The sequence below is a fragment of the Amphiprion ocellaris genome, chromosome 6, assembly GCF_022539595.1.
Source record: "Amphiprion ocellaris isolate individual 3 ecotype Okinawa chromosome 6, ASM2253959v1, whole genome shotgun sequence".
NCBI classification, from domain to species: Eukaryota; Metazoa; Chordata; class Actinopteri; family Pomacentridae; genus Amphiprion; species Amphiprion ocellaris.
The window spans coordinates 22534725-22550280 of record NC_072771.1 but is presented as its reverse complement, the minus strand read 5'-3'; the positions used below and the strand labels follow the sequence as shown (position 1 = coordinate 22550280).

At 42.4% G+C, this 15556-nt stretch overlaps 1 long non-coding RNA gene across 1 annotated transcript in view; it reads right to left on the bottom strand.

Moving 5' to 3' along the window:
- Positions 1-217: 217 nt before the first annotated feature.
- Positions 218-15556, bottom strand: part of LOC111562509 (uncharacterized) — a 37480-nt gene continuing 22141 nt past the window's right edge. Inside the window, exons 3-4 of the long non-coding RNA XR_002745598.3 lie at positions 3974-4072; positions 218-604 (exon numbers count right to left, since the gene is read on the bottom strand). This is a non-coding gene — a long non-coding RNA (uncharacterized LOC111562509). The remainder of the gene's footprint in view (positions 605-3973; positions 4073-15556) is intronic.

Below are 15556 nucleotides of genomic sequence, written 5' to 3'. Positions count from 1 at the left end.
TTTTTTTCCACACATTTTGTAAGTTTGCCTGGATAAACTACAACTGTGTCAGGTGTATGATTTTGATCAGGACGCATGCTGCTTTGATCACACTGCCAACTTTTATCAGCGTGCATGATCTTTTCATAACCAAATAGGACCCAATTATGTCAAGCACATTTTTCTTTACCTGGAGTGCCACAGAAAAGATGGAAATAACTCACACTTAAAACATCACTTAAAGGGAGAAAAAAGTCTTTATTTAGCTGTCAAAAAATATCCTTGTTAGACTCAATCAATTACATGAAATAGGTGCAAGTTTTAATGTGTGGAATATTTTTATCTTATTTTGGGAAGTGTTCTCCCGTATAAAAATTTAAAAATAAATACATTGATGCCTATTGGAGCAAAGTCAAAGAATTTGTTGGATTGACTATTTTCAGTCCATTGTTGAGAGGATTGTCAGTTTGGTCAACAATCTTAGAACTAGTTGACAGAAATACAGAAATATAAAGTACAGTGCAGGTCATAGTGAGATTGTCACTAAAGCATGTGAGATATATCTTGATGGTTCTTTCTTGCTGAAATTCAGGCTCCTTTCCACTTGATCAGGAGAATCATCCACCTAAAAGAGAGAAATATGAAAACAAATTAAACATTTAATTCCAGAAATCTCAGTTGATCATTTGCACTGCATTGCATTTTGTGCTAACAACGCTCTATAAAAAAAAAATAAAATCATGAGATCATTTTTTAATGCTTTAAATGAGCGTATTAACATAAAAATGCATCTCATACTCCTATCTAAATGGGACAAGGGTTAGTTACGCTTTAATCACAGCAAATGCATAATTTCTGTGCATACAGCTGGTGATTGCTAAAGCAGGTGGGACGGCACTTGTTTTAGAGTTTCATCACATCCCAAAGCAAGATCCTGGAATGAAAGGAGCTCAGTGAGCTGTGAGCTCCCAGTGTACTTGAAGGCGACAAAGGCCTCAGCAATATCCGCTGACATTAGTCCCCCTCATATCACACTGCACTTTCCTCCCATTGTTCCCTCTGCACTTCTCACATGTATTGTCTTACATGATATCCTTAGAAACTGATAAGACGCCCAGTGAAGGTTTTTGTAGGTGAGGACACAGGCCTGGGAGTGTCTCAGGGTTACAGCTGCTTATTATTCTCTCATAGAGGAGACTGGAAGACTGGAGGGTCTGGGGAACGCCTTATCGGATCCCCTGTACACTCAGCCTAACCTGGGTTACCTGCACCTCCAGCCCTTCCTCCATTACTCCTGCCATACCTGACACTCCCTTCCTCCAAAAAGACATTATAGTGTTATATTTCCCCGAAACTATTGAGTTCGTTGAAAAGCATGGGAGGAATTCTGCAGCCCTACATGAATGTATAGGCTGTACAGAACAGCTGGGGTCATTTGAGACAGTAAAGGATGGCTGGCTGGTTCAGTTAAATCCTCAATACGTGGTGTCACTGTCTGCATCAGACAACAAAGACAGAGCAGCACGTCATTCTAAGATCCCATGACTTCAACAGAGGTTTTCTCTACATCTATTGCTGCTTTATCTTGTCAGAAACTTGAAGTGTCTTAAAAGTGGATGACTCCTTTGCAAGCTGCTATAAGTCAGTAACTCCCCTAAGTTTTTTGGGGGAATTCAGACTATACAAAAGTACTGTTTTGGCCAGGCTGTCTCATTCAACAAATTTCTCTGATGTTTGGCTGACAGTACAGAACAGTTCAGGGATGGCAGGGGGTCCCTGGGCCATCAACAGCCAAAACAAGCCCAACTCCAAAAGATGAAGGGAGGTGGATTCCGACAACTCAAGCACACCACCCTGTCTGCTCACAGCACCTCAAGGGCACACACTGCCTGCCTGTCTATCTGTGGCAGCTGATCGTAGTCAAAAACTGCATGTGCTTCTCTATGCATCTTCCTGATGTTCTCTGCTGACACTGCAGTTTAATGCCCATATATAAGGATGATGTCCACAGTATATGCTTGTCTGTGAGTCTGAAAAACTTGTGCTTTCAGTGACCAAATTGTTTGGCATTAAAACAAAAACGGAAGACTGCGCAAAACATCTGCTTTGACATGACTAATTAGCACATGGACTGGACTGAAATGCATGTACACATGTACTTTTATACAGTAAAAAAAACTCAGTATTTATAAAGATGAAGAAGAGACAAAACAAGATGCCTAACAAAATTCATGTTCTCAAAGCAGGATAATGTGTATAAAGTCAGAATCATCTTTTACGAACTGGGGATTATTTTTATAGTTTTGTCCCGCATTGTATCAGTTGTCACAACATTTCATTGAGTAGATTATCCATAGATACAGACAATTTTGAAACACTTGTAGATAGATATTTTTAGCACTGCTACCATATAATCTATTTTTTCCTGAGTGATGCAAACCGTGTTCTATTTTTAGAAGTGGAGGGTTGGGAAAAAATTGCTATAAATTTACTATAACCACCGCATTGATCTATTTCAATAGCACCAAAGTGGTGGTTACTGGGGGTAGTTAAAAATAGTCTGAGCTTCCGTTTTTGCATTATTCCCAATATTCTGTTTGAAGCAGTATCATTGTCCTCACGCCTTTGCAATTAAACTGATCAAGACACTTTATGTGCCATTGCTTTAACTAATACGAACAATAGCTAAAACAAAAAAAAATGAAACATAAATTAGGAAAAAAAATCATGAAGTGTGAGCGTTTCCCATCAGTAAATACCATGTGTAGAACTTAAGAGTAATACCAAAATATCAATTTTTTTATTCTAGTTGTGGGCATTATGCAGTGCCAGTAGACCCAGATTTCCTAGGTTAGACCTACAAACGTGGATCGTTGTCACGCTCTTCATCACAATGCGCATTTATGCGGAAAAATACAGGAATTTTTGGGAGTGCTCTCCCCTCATCCACAAAAAAGGATTTCATGTCAAAGTGTCCCTCAGGAAATTGACAAAGGCAGAAAGTAGTGTCTGGTGTTGCCCCAAGTCTGATAACAGGGTGGAGGAGTTGTATGCCTTTGTCTTCTTCTGCTAACTACTCCCAGTAGACAGCAGTCACATGCCTCCACTCTCCATGAGGGGGGAAACTGATGCTGCTGATCTGCAGAGAATAAGACTCAACTGAAGCCTAGCCGAACTGGGAGAGACTACTTATACAGACTCAGGTGCAGGAGAAACATGATCCACATATATGCAGGTACAAACACAAAGTAAGCAAGAAAGTATTTCGTTTACATTATATAATCCAGGACTAGGTAGGTTTTTACACATACGGCTATACACACATATGCCAGCAAACAGACTTGGGGCAATACATAGACACACATGGACACAAATGCACACACATGAACAGCAAACATGCACAAAGATGGGACACACAGAAACACATCTCTCCACCATCCCATTCCCTGCCTCTCCTTCTTCCTCTGTCTGTCTATGTCCATGCTTCTGAACCTTGGGGAGACATATTCTTTTTCATCTGTCAGTATGGATGGAAACAGACATGTTCAAAACACACAACAATGGCCTCGCCAGCACCAAGGAGGCTCTATGTTTTGTATGCTTGAAGCACTGAATTATCTCCTAAGTGTCTAGCAACCCTAGTATGGTAAATAATGGATGCTCCTCTTCCTTCTGAAAAAACCCTCCTTTCACTTCAGGGACCAGTCATGGTTTACCTGTATAAATGCCCTTTCTGTGTCTTTGGAGAAATGGATAGCACTAAAGGATGTGGGTCAGACGATTTCATTAGCACAGCATTTCTCTCTGTGTCTCCTTCAATCAGCCGTTTGACAGAAGCAATGTCACTCAAAATGTCTTACAGACACTTTCATATAGAATTCTCTGAGAAAAAAGGATGCAGAGACTGCTGATCCATGGCACGGAATTTGTGTAGTATAGCCCATATAACAAGAGGGCAGAAACAGTAATGCTTGAAAGGAGAGAGCTCAGTCACCTCTGAGATCAGCTGAATATCCTTGACGTCTTTAGTGTGGAGACTCCAGTCATTATGCCACTTGTTTATGGGTCACAATCAATGACGTGTCCATCCAACCTAAAAACACAAGATGGGTATATTGTTTAGTGAAGCAGATGCACAAGTGCACACGTATACATTGCACAGATGCTGCATGAAGTCAGATTCCATCAGAAGATAAGAGTCCCGTCTGGATAATTAGTTGCTGCTTTTTGACCTACTTGTTTCTCTATACTTTGTACAGTTAAATCAAAACAGTAAGTTGGATCCGGCAGAACGATAGTGTGCCACTACATAACTAAGTCTCTTTGCTCTCCCTCCCCCGTTCATTCTGAGGTTACATCGAAAGAGTTTCAGCTATTGTGAATTATTTACTTGATTCACCATTCGGCCCTTTAACCCCTCAGCAAATGCACAGGCAGCCGGGGTTAAAAATACACTCCCACAGGATCTGAGTTTCACTCTACATCCACGCGTGTGAGCTTATGAGCGTGCGTGTGTGTGGACGGGGAGGTGGATTTAAAATATAAAACAGTCTATAACCTGTGTCCCATAAAGCACCTTCCTCTCTCTCTCTTTCTCCCTCTCTTTTACAGACACACACACACACACACACACACACACTCACAAGAACTCATCAGAGCATCATTATGTGGGCACTTTCTGTGTGAGAATCCAGGCCGTCCCAGATGGGATTATTATAACACAGCTTGATCTGTGCCAGAGCTATGAGTGTGATTGTGCAAGTCTGTGTGTGACAGTGTGTGTTGGTGTGTGTACATGTTTGTTAGGCAGTGTGTGAGCTCTGACCTGAGTGCATGTGAGGGTGCAACTCTCTGAGTCTGTGAAAGAGTAAAATGTATAACATGAAACTGTGCCGGGCTGAACCATTAGTAAGAAGGCATTTTCACCAGAAAGTGTGTCAAACTAGAAAAACTAGCTTGCATTCATTACAAGGGAGAATTAATACCTCAGATGTATTCATATTAAACCTTTGAGTCAAAGGCTAAAATAAAGATACATGCCTGTCCATCAGAAACTAATGGAGACTTCACAAGCTTCCCTTTCTGGGTGAATATTAACGTCACAGAGATATATAGGCCTTAATGGATCTGCACACATGCACGCCCTCACACCTACACCAACTTTTCTTGGCCATGTTCCCGTGGTATATCCCTGCATGCAGCAAGGTTGTCATGGATACACCCAGACACATCCGCCATCCCATGAGCGGGGGGATGCTGAGCGCTTCAGAGGGGCTGGCGCCGAAGCTTTACCCCCACCTCCCCCCAAACCCTCAGCCGCCATTCTCTACCCCTTCCCCCCAAAATGAATCCCTGTCCCTTATTCTCCCTGAAAACCAGCTCAACCTTAAAAAGGCTTTCTGCTTGTCAACTGGGTAGGTCTTGGAAGCAAACAGCTACTATCATTCTGCAGTGCTGCGGCCTTCCTTGCTCTTAAACTGGAATGAATTCTAATCTAACTGATGAAACAATGAAGGCTGAGATGTAAACATTCAAAGAAATGCTTGCGCCAGTTCAGTTCCTGTACGAGAAAAACTCATATAGATGTTGAACCTGGGAAATGTGTGTATATGCATGCACATGGGATGTGTGTGTGTGTGTTAGCCTCAGGGCTGTGGTTAAGCCTGTAGTTCATCCTGAACTGATCCTTTTCATTAGCCATTATCAATAATTCAACATTGCACTTGCTTTAATGGTTTAATGTGGGCAAACCCTCAATCTGCACACGTCCACACTGACACACACACACACACACACACACACACACACACACACACACACACACACACACACACACTCATACACTCATACACTCTGCTTAATAGCACTTACTCTCTTGGCCTGCTCCCAGTGCCACTGAGGTGAATATAGACGTGTAAACGTGCACATAACACACTCAGCACACCTAAAGCTTTCAAAGGTAAAATACCTATCAATCAGACACACCGTTTTGCCCTACCAGAGAGTCACAGGAGCCCTCGGTTTAGAGAAGAAATCATTTATTATTTCCCTACAAAAGTCTGTTTTACTGTATATCAAGTTATATTTGCAATAAAAAGGCACATCAAATCCTTTAGTCGGAGATGAGGAAATGAAAGGGTTAATCTTTTATGACATGCCCCCTCCTGTCCCTACTCTCTTTGCCCTCCCTTTCATATTCTCCAGTATGGCAGTACTTACTGCCTGCACATATGCTGAAAAAAATAATCCTCTTTGATTGGAAGGCTAATTTGAAGTGTCAATTATTCTTATGCAAATTAAGGTACAGTTTCTCACATCTGAACTGGGTTTGGGGCACAGATGTGTGTGTGTGTGTGTGTGTGTGTGTGTGTGTGTGTTTGTGTGTGCATGCACAAATCTCCCTCCAAAAACATACAGCGCCATTCCATCCCCCCTCCAACTCTTCATCTATACCTCTTAGGGAAGAAAGCTGGCATACAAAGAGAGGCAGTATAATGGGACAAGGATATTTGCATGCACATTGTCCGCACTGAACACCAAACAGATCATAAATTGAGAGTACAATGTCAAAACAGTAACAAAGGCATGGTAGTGCAAGTCAGCTCCCAAAACATTCAACAATACAGCACCATGGTTCTATGTTGTAATGTAAATAATGAAATGATGTTGGGTAAACAGGAACACAACGACAGCTTGGATGTATCATGGGAAGTATTGTGGGTGAACAAAACAATTTACTAAAGCTTTTGTCATCTAAACACTTTCCAGTAACATTCTCTTTTGCTATTGCAATACTAGAGGTGCAGGCGAGGAAATATAATCCCAGTGTCTGTACCGAGATACAGAGGTACGAGAGAGAATGAAGGAAGAAATCGAGAGTGCCTAACAATTTATGTCTAAGTACAGTATGTGAATGAGTGCATGCTCCTCTTGATTGTAATTAAAGCCGTGGACTCAAACCTGAATCTGGATGAGAAATTTAGACTGACAAAGAGAGACAAAGTGTGGATGGAATAAAAAAAGAAAGAAAAAAATAGAGCAGACAGACAGCAGACTCTACAAATAGACTCTGTTGTCTAACCCTCTCAGCTGATGTGGCAGTTCAAGTAAGAAAAAGGCTTTTCAGGCCCAAAACAGGATCAAACAACCTGCTGTAGAGTCCAGTTACACTTCAACAATAGCTTACATTCACTCTGAGCTTCAACACACAAGCTTTTACCTCAAAGGGAGCAGAGGGAGAGAGTAAGTCTGGGTTGGAGGGTGGGTTCGTGCGGGCACGGAAGGGAGTATAGCGATATTTTAGACGATAATGGTGTTCAACAGATTAGATGGTATCAGCCTACCATGTTTGTTTTCAACTGCCGGCTTCTGCAGCTCTACTGAGATCTATGGTCAACCCTGCAGGCACTCTCAATCTAAAGGGAACCTTTAATATTGTCAGAGAATGTGAAGTACGCTGATAGATAGCATTCAAAAGTGGGAGATAAAGGCAACTAGTGAAATGAGAGCAGCGGGGGACAGATCATTGTCTATAACGTGAAATACTTTGAAGCCAGAAAACCTGTGCGTGTCAAAATCAGTTACTGTCAGGTGATCACGTTAAACATATGATGGATTTTTAATTGTCAGGTGAATGGAAAAGACGTTTTTACACCTCCATTAATTAGCTCTGGATTTTATACTCAAGACATATTGACAGATTCCTTGAAGACTATCTGATCGCACTAATCACACAATAGACAGCTACTATCTGCTAACCTGCTAAGACCCTGCTCCTCAAGCGATGAACAGTAGCCCTGGCAGTTTGTATTTGTTTTCCACTGCCTCAGTAGTTCTGGGGAAATTAGTATGCAGTCATGGATAGGAGGGCTTGTCAAGATCAGGAAGAAATCTCTACCCACCCACTGGGTGGATCTACATTCATGAACAAGGTTGACAAGAAAGCTGACTAGTGTAAAGACAAGAAGCAAATAAAATGGCGGAGAACACCCTGAATATTCTTTTTCATATGAGTGCACTGAGAACACCTTCATAGACAGGACTGTTCTCTATCTGTCTGTCTTGTATGTCTGTTCATCTGTCAAGACACTCACTCTCCCTTTTTCTTTCTCACACCCTCTAGCCCCTCTTCTCTTTTCGAAAACTATGTGTCATGCACGTCAAAATGCAAAGGCCAGTCCTTTTGAGGGTGTTCTGCTGGACCATAGAGCGAATAAACATCCATGTCAGGAGAAAGCGATCTGGGGCCCTTCTCTCACTGAGCCTGAGCTCTCCTGGGAAACACACAGCTCATACAATGGATAGAGGAGGCCTTTTGTTGAGTCTCTGGGAGCTGCAGGGCTAGCTCTGGATCAAACAGGGCTGTGTGTGTGTGTGTGTGTGTGTGTGTGTGTGTGTGTGTGTATGTGTAGGTGTGTGTGTACATGTCTGTATTTTGTGCATGCACAGACGCACACACACACACGCATACACAAACAAACCACAGTGACACACACACACACCTTTGCTCACACGCACAGAACCACAGACTTTCCTCATCTCCTTAAACGCAGTGTGACTAAGTAAACTTCTTCACCCTTTTGCCGTAGTTACAGAGGGCAGGAAGATGAATTCGAAATAGCCGGCAGGAGAAGAGGGAAGAGACAAAGCGGAGAATGGTGACGTAAATCAGTGTTGGACTGATTTAAACTGGTTTAGTGTCAGTCCAAAGGGGCTTTCTGTTGTACTATATACAAATCACAGTTCAAAGCTTGTGGCTGTGCCTCCTCCTGGGGTCCGAAACAGGGAAATTCTGCAGGGAAGTGTCTAATGCTCGCGGGTAACCTGTGTGTGTGGCACAGTTATTTATTACATGCGGTTGAGACATTTCTCAAATATATGATCTAATATTGGCAGGAGTCAGTGGGGGAGGGGATGCACTGAACAGCACCACAAGAGAATAGCTACCACCAGAATGCACACTGCTGTTAAATGTGTTTCACTATCAGCTGTTATGTCATTGTCTAAAATCTCTGTTTATCGTGACTGAATAGTATGATTGAATTTGGTGGCAATACAGACTCTCGAATACAAAAATGGTACAGTTGCTTCCCTTTATCCCAGCATACATTGTAATAAATTTCCATTCAAGGCCGCTGCCTTGCTCCTGGCCGTCTGCCCCGCATGTAGGATCTATGGGAGTTCTCCTCACTGAAATGAACTCACACCGTCTGACCCTATTCATCCCCAAGACTGCACTTTCTCTGGGGCTCCCCCTTTTCCAGTCCCCCAGTTTCCCACAGACCCCCTTACTCCTCTCTCCCTCTCTCTCCCTCTCTCTCTTTGCATCCTCCCCTTCTTTCTCCCTACCTTCCCAAGCCCCCTCCCCTCCCAAGTCTCTGCCTTGCTTTCAACTCCAATTTTGGGCACAATGAAGTTGTTCTGGCTGACAGTTTGGCCAGTAGAATAAGTGTTGTTTGAGCCTGCTGTGTGGCCCTGTAGTGGGCCCATTCTCCCCCTCGCCGGCTCAGTTACCGAGAGCCTTGTTGGTGGGACACGGAAGACATCCGTCCCCACACTCCCACCCTGACCCAAACAATTAGCCCCAAATCACTGTGAGGCTCACCTGCGCCTCCTCCTCAAATACTAGTGCACAAGTGTGAATAAATACACACACAGACAGCTGCTTACTATCTAATCTTTCACTTTGCAACTAGTACTTGCACCAAAAAAAACTTTTGCCTTTAATTTTTTTTAAACTCCCCCTCCCTTCCTATCATCAGTGACATCGGTTCATGTTCTCTTGCATCTGTTATGGTGCAGTAGTTGCTATACCAAAGCCAGGTTGGCCTGATTTACTCAGTTACTCCATGTCTTGTAGGACGTGTCAGAAAGGATTCTGTATCGGGGTCAGACAGAAAGACAAAGCCTGCAGCCCTCTCTCCTCTGTCGCTTTCAGTAAGCATCATCCAGCATCTCTTTCTCTCTCCCCCCTCTGCTCCCCTCAACCCCTCTGTTTCTCTCCACTTTCTCTGTTCCAATGAGTTATCAAACAAATACAAAAATACACACTGTAAATATTCCTTCTGTGTGAGTGTATGTGTCCTCTGATATGTACACACACACACAAAGGAACACACACACACACACACACAGAAGCCAGGACATGAGAAAGTGGCTGGGAGAGGCCCTGATGGGGGGACCATATGTCCAGGCGTTGTATATCAGTCGGCTCGCCCCCAGCGCTCTGCCAGACCACCATAACTTAGTTTGTCTTCAACACAAAGTTTGGCCCAAGCTTGGCTGGGTTCATTAGGAACCTATTCTCTGGAACCAATGAAGCTCAACAGACCTCCAACAAAGGAGCTAATCACACCCACTGCTGCTCGATCTCTCTCAGGCTCTCTCCCTCTCCACCTTACCGTCACTCTGTTTCTAAAAACTCTATCATCTCCACACAAACCCACTCCTTTCACGAATAAAAGTAAGCTGTTAATGCCAAACAGTGCTAACTGTTGCACAGCAACTGTCCAGCAGTCATACCTTTCATTCCTTTCTGTCTATACAAACTATGATCTCGAAATAAACATGGACTATTGCTTCCCCACTGAAGATTCACACATGAGGCTATTTTGTGTGTTAGTGGACTTAAGAAGTGTCATGTTCTCACCTGACAGACACTTTCTTGTCCCAGATGCATGTGTTTTCTGAGATGCTGTGTGGAGAACGAATGCCTGCCTACAATGTGAATTTGAGTGCATGTGTGAGCAAAAAGGATGCGGTGCTCTGACAATGGAGAGCCCCGGGGTGCAGAATACTTGAAATGACCTTGAACCCTCAGCATTCTCCATTCCCATGGCTGCAGGGACGGTGAGCATGTCTGTATATGTGTGCATGTTTCTGTGTGTGTGTGTGTGTGTGTGTGTGTGTGTGTGTGTGTGTGTGTTCGAGAAGAAGAACAATGAGATTTTGCACTTTGTTTATTTGTGTAGATAACATTTCTTCCAGAAGTCTGTAACACAGAGAATCAAGTTTAAATTATATCCAAATAATGTAAAGGCATATATAAGAAAAAACATTTTTTAGTTATCCTTTAATAAGGTATTTTTAGACAGATTTTCAAGTCATTGTCAACTTATTGTGTTGACCTTATTGCATCAGAGTTAGCTATCCACCGCCACATGTGTGCATGTATGCCCCACTACCCCCCAACCCGCAGTGACTGTGTTTGTTCACCCTGCGTCCAGCAGAGAAAGAGGCTTGCTCCGCACCAAGTCCCCTACTGTGCACACAGGCTAAAGGCAAGCAGGAACGTGGTTGATCTGGACATGGCTTAAACACACAGACACTGTACACACAGGATGGTCCCAAAGCACACAAACACACACACAAACAGACATATATCGATGTTCACGCAGATGAAGAGGACTTGGTAGGTTAAGAATGGTGGTGGGGGGTACTGATGGTGAAGGGAGAACCAGCGAGGGGTGGTAAAGGCCATGTCACTGGACCCTGCTTGGACTCAAATGTCAGCAGCATGAGTACCTGTACACAGAAACCCAGCAGTGAGAGAGCAGAAGAGATGATCAAGGGGAAAACGGATAAAAAGAAAAGGAACAGGCGTGACAGCCAAAAACTGAAAAAGGTGCATGAGGTAGAGAGAAATGCCTAACAATGTAAAGAGCATACATGCTGTGGCTTTTTTATCTTTCATGTTTTGTGTGGTTTTTAAATGATGGTAGGGAGGGAAAAGGAGCGATCAAAAGAAAGGCGACCTATTTCCATGCAACAGTCTTTAATAATAACTTATTTGAACACGTGGTCTGACTTTACTCATTAAAGCAACATGCATGTGTTAAAGCAACATCAACAGAGGAGCTAGTTTTCCAAAACCTCAAGTCAGATGCATAACTCTAACAGATGAAACACTATGTGTAACCACGCTCTCTCCCTTGTGCTCTGCATCCATTCAGTGTTGAACATTTCAACCTTCGAAAAGTGGAGAGAGAACACAATGCCCTCTGCAGCCTAAAAACACTGAATACATTACAAGCATTTTGCACTAGAATATTCCAACAGATACAAACATACAAGCACACAGTAAACACTGAGATTCTGAGGAAAATCTGGGTTTTTTTTTGCTCTTTGAAAGGTCAAAACACAACACTGCACCATTCCGAAGCCCTCTGAAGACCAGCAAAACACTTCTATACATGCACTCGGTGTTAGGAAATAAAATCCCTCTCATACTTCCTCAGGTAACAACAGAAATTATGTGCACTATGATGCATTTTCTATTTACCGTATTAGTGGAGTGCATGTGGATTGTAAAACCAGGTGCCTTGTATAGCTTGCACAATGTGATTAACACAAAGACACAGAACCTCACACACAGCTATGAGGTTATACACAGTTCAATTGACAACATGGCATTAGCAATATTAGATTATTAGATTAGATCCTAAAGAACAATTAAGGTATAAAATCGAACTTTTAGATCCATTAAATGATCTATATAAATTTTACCATTACACTGTATAATCGAGAAAGGGGTAATGAAATACAAATTCAGTTCTGTAAGAATATATTGAAAGTCTCATTAAGGACAAAGGCTCAAAGATTAGGGGCAAAGATGATGCCACTTGCAAACTCAGACAATACATATATTTTTCGAAGTTTTGTTCATACTGCAAATACTGTAATTGTTATCTGCACAAATTACATCCACAAGATTCAGCTGAAAACAAATGAATTTCAAAGCCTTTGCATCATGGAAAGATAAACACAAGCTAAGATATGATCACAACACTACGCTTTACCACTAAATTGTATTATTTGTCTCGAAACAGAAATCCTTTTTATAGTCCTACCTCATTTTACTCCCACCTAGTGTCATTCATTTGATTGGCTGAGTGTGAAGTTAGTTTGAAACAAAGAGAGGTTTTACACGTTTAATGACTATTTTAATTGCAAGATGGGTACATTGATGTTTTGTGTAAATTCATAATTTTGTCAATTGTTTTGTCAGTTTGCTCCAATAGAAAAGGGCTATTTTTTTCAATGTTACTTCTCTTAAATGTTTTATCGTCGTTGTTCAGATTTTGAGAGAGGAAGGTTCTTTTTAAATTTATCTGCTGAGAGTGGGAACATTTCTCTGAGCTCACATAAAATCGGAATTTAAGGCTTATATCCTGTGAACAGGATTTGTGATATTTGGATGCCAATAATGGTCCAACAGGCAACTTGCACAAGCTTGATGTAGAAACATGACGCCTGCATTGCACATACACCGACATTAAACCACTGGCAGGTGAAATTAATAACACTGATTATCTTGGTATTCAGCGTTTGGCTGGGAAACATTGTGTCCTGACATTCATGTGGATACTACTTTGTACCTACTGACCTAAACTTTGTTGTAGACAGACCAAGCATAAGCAACAGCACTTCCTGATTGTAAGCTGCCCTTCAGCAAAGGCATTTTTGTCAGTAATCAGTGAGTGATTATTGACATAAATGCCATCTTAATTTCAGACCAAAACAAACAGAATTAGCTGAGACTGCAAGATTGTTAGTTTAGCTAACCAAACCACTTGACACATTAATTGCAGTATTTCTATGCTTTTAAGCAAAATACTGAACAACCTTGACTAATATTAAATAGCATTCTGAAGAAAATGTGGACACAGATGATACAGTAAATTGTGTTCACTGTTCCACAGTATTATGTTCCATGACAAAAAGGGAAAGGTAACTGAAATACACACAAACACAAACAGACACACATACACACAGTCTCCAGATGGCCATACTGAAGGGTGTGAATGCCCTGGCAAAAACAGCAACAGCAGATTCCCTGAGCCTAAACCCGAGGCCATCTTCCTGTCAGTATGCTCTTGGAAGAAAAAAAAATTGTCCTACATCTTGACTCTTAATACAAATTTTCCTCTTTCCCCTGTTCTTTCATTTCCTTTTGTTTCCTCCATTTCCAGCCTCGGCCTGGAATCACAGCAAAGTTCTTCAGTGAAAGCAGTATGTTCTACTCATCACAGACACTTCTACAGATCCTCAGTCAGACAGTGGTGATTTGTGCCTGTGTTAAGGCAGAACTACTCCTTGCCTTTTTCAAAATAAAGATTGCTGCCATTATCTAGAGCTATTCCTCTAGATGACACACACACACAAAAATGAAGAAAACATGGGGGAGGGAAAAGGATGAAGGAATTTCACCCAACTACTGTATGAATTGCCAGTGGAAACTGAGTGACAATTTGGTATGCAGTTGCGAGTGACACCCACAGATACATTGTCTGATTCCCTTTTTGTGGAACCAAGCTTTAGTAGATGCAACATGTTTGTAGTAGACAGTTTAACATTGTCTAATCAACATCACATTGAGTTTATTGATAGAGCTAATTAGGCTTAAATGCAGATTGGGGATTAGTTTTGATTGCGTATATTCTTTCAAATACACTTACACACATGCACTCACAAGAACATTGTCCACAGGGCCAGGACCTTTAAAGATAGCAAAACCTGAGTAATATTTCAACTAATGTGGGGTGAATGTGGCGGAAATGCAGATTCAGTGCTGTCCTCTTTCACATTGAGGGAATGAAATCAAATCTTTTGTGGCCACTGGGCATTGAGGGTGGGAAAAACAGCGAGGCGAGGGGCTTCCTTCGGTCACTCGTTTGGGCTGTGAATGAGCCAGTGCCCAGGCAGGAAAGATGGTTGGCTCTGTGCTAATTGATTGCCTCTACTAACAAGAGCATAATGTATTCTATTGTGATCATCCTTTGCCCATGTTCATTAAGCCAGGAAGCAGCGTGATCTTTTCTTTTTGTCTCGCCCCTGCCCCTTTTCTCTTCCCTGCTCCTCTCATCCCCCTCTCCTCCCGATCCTCTTTTTTCTTTCTCCCTCCTCTTCTCTCTCTGCCCCTCTGTCTCTATGATGCTGTATGGAAAAGGTGATACAAAGGTGGTATGACAGGCAAAACATCCTTCACCATCCCAAATGCAAAAAAAAGAGAAGAGGAACAAAGGGCAGATGGAGGAAATAGAGTAGATCCCTAGTAGGATGTTGTAGGAAGAAGGTATCAATGAAAAGATGGGGGCAAAAAACAGGAAAGAGAGGTGTAGGAAGATCGACGGATATGGAAACAAGAGGAAGATGGTGAGAAAGAAGACAAATGAAAGTGTGGAGAAAAAAGATGAGGATCAGAGAAGCACCTGCCACCATCTCCCTCCATACCTCTCTTTTACTTCACGTCCCCTACCCTCCCCATCTTCTGTTCCTGCCAGATTCCCACCTGCTCCTGCTCTCCCCCCCAAACCTCTTCTTTTTTCACCCCCCTCCCCCTTTGCCCCTTTTTCACCCACTTCCCATCCCCACTTCTGCTCCTCACCCCATCTCTGGTTCGCCTCTTAATGAGAGCTGGCGGGACAATAGTGCCATTGTTGCCCATGTTTGGAACCCCGGACTGAAACAATCGCTGTTTACCCAAGCAGTGGCACAGCCTGGACCCTCTCCTTCATTACAGCTGGGCCAAGTATGATTAAGTCTGTTCAGCAAGTGCTACAATAAGCCACTGAGCCTG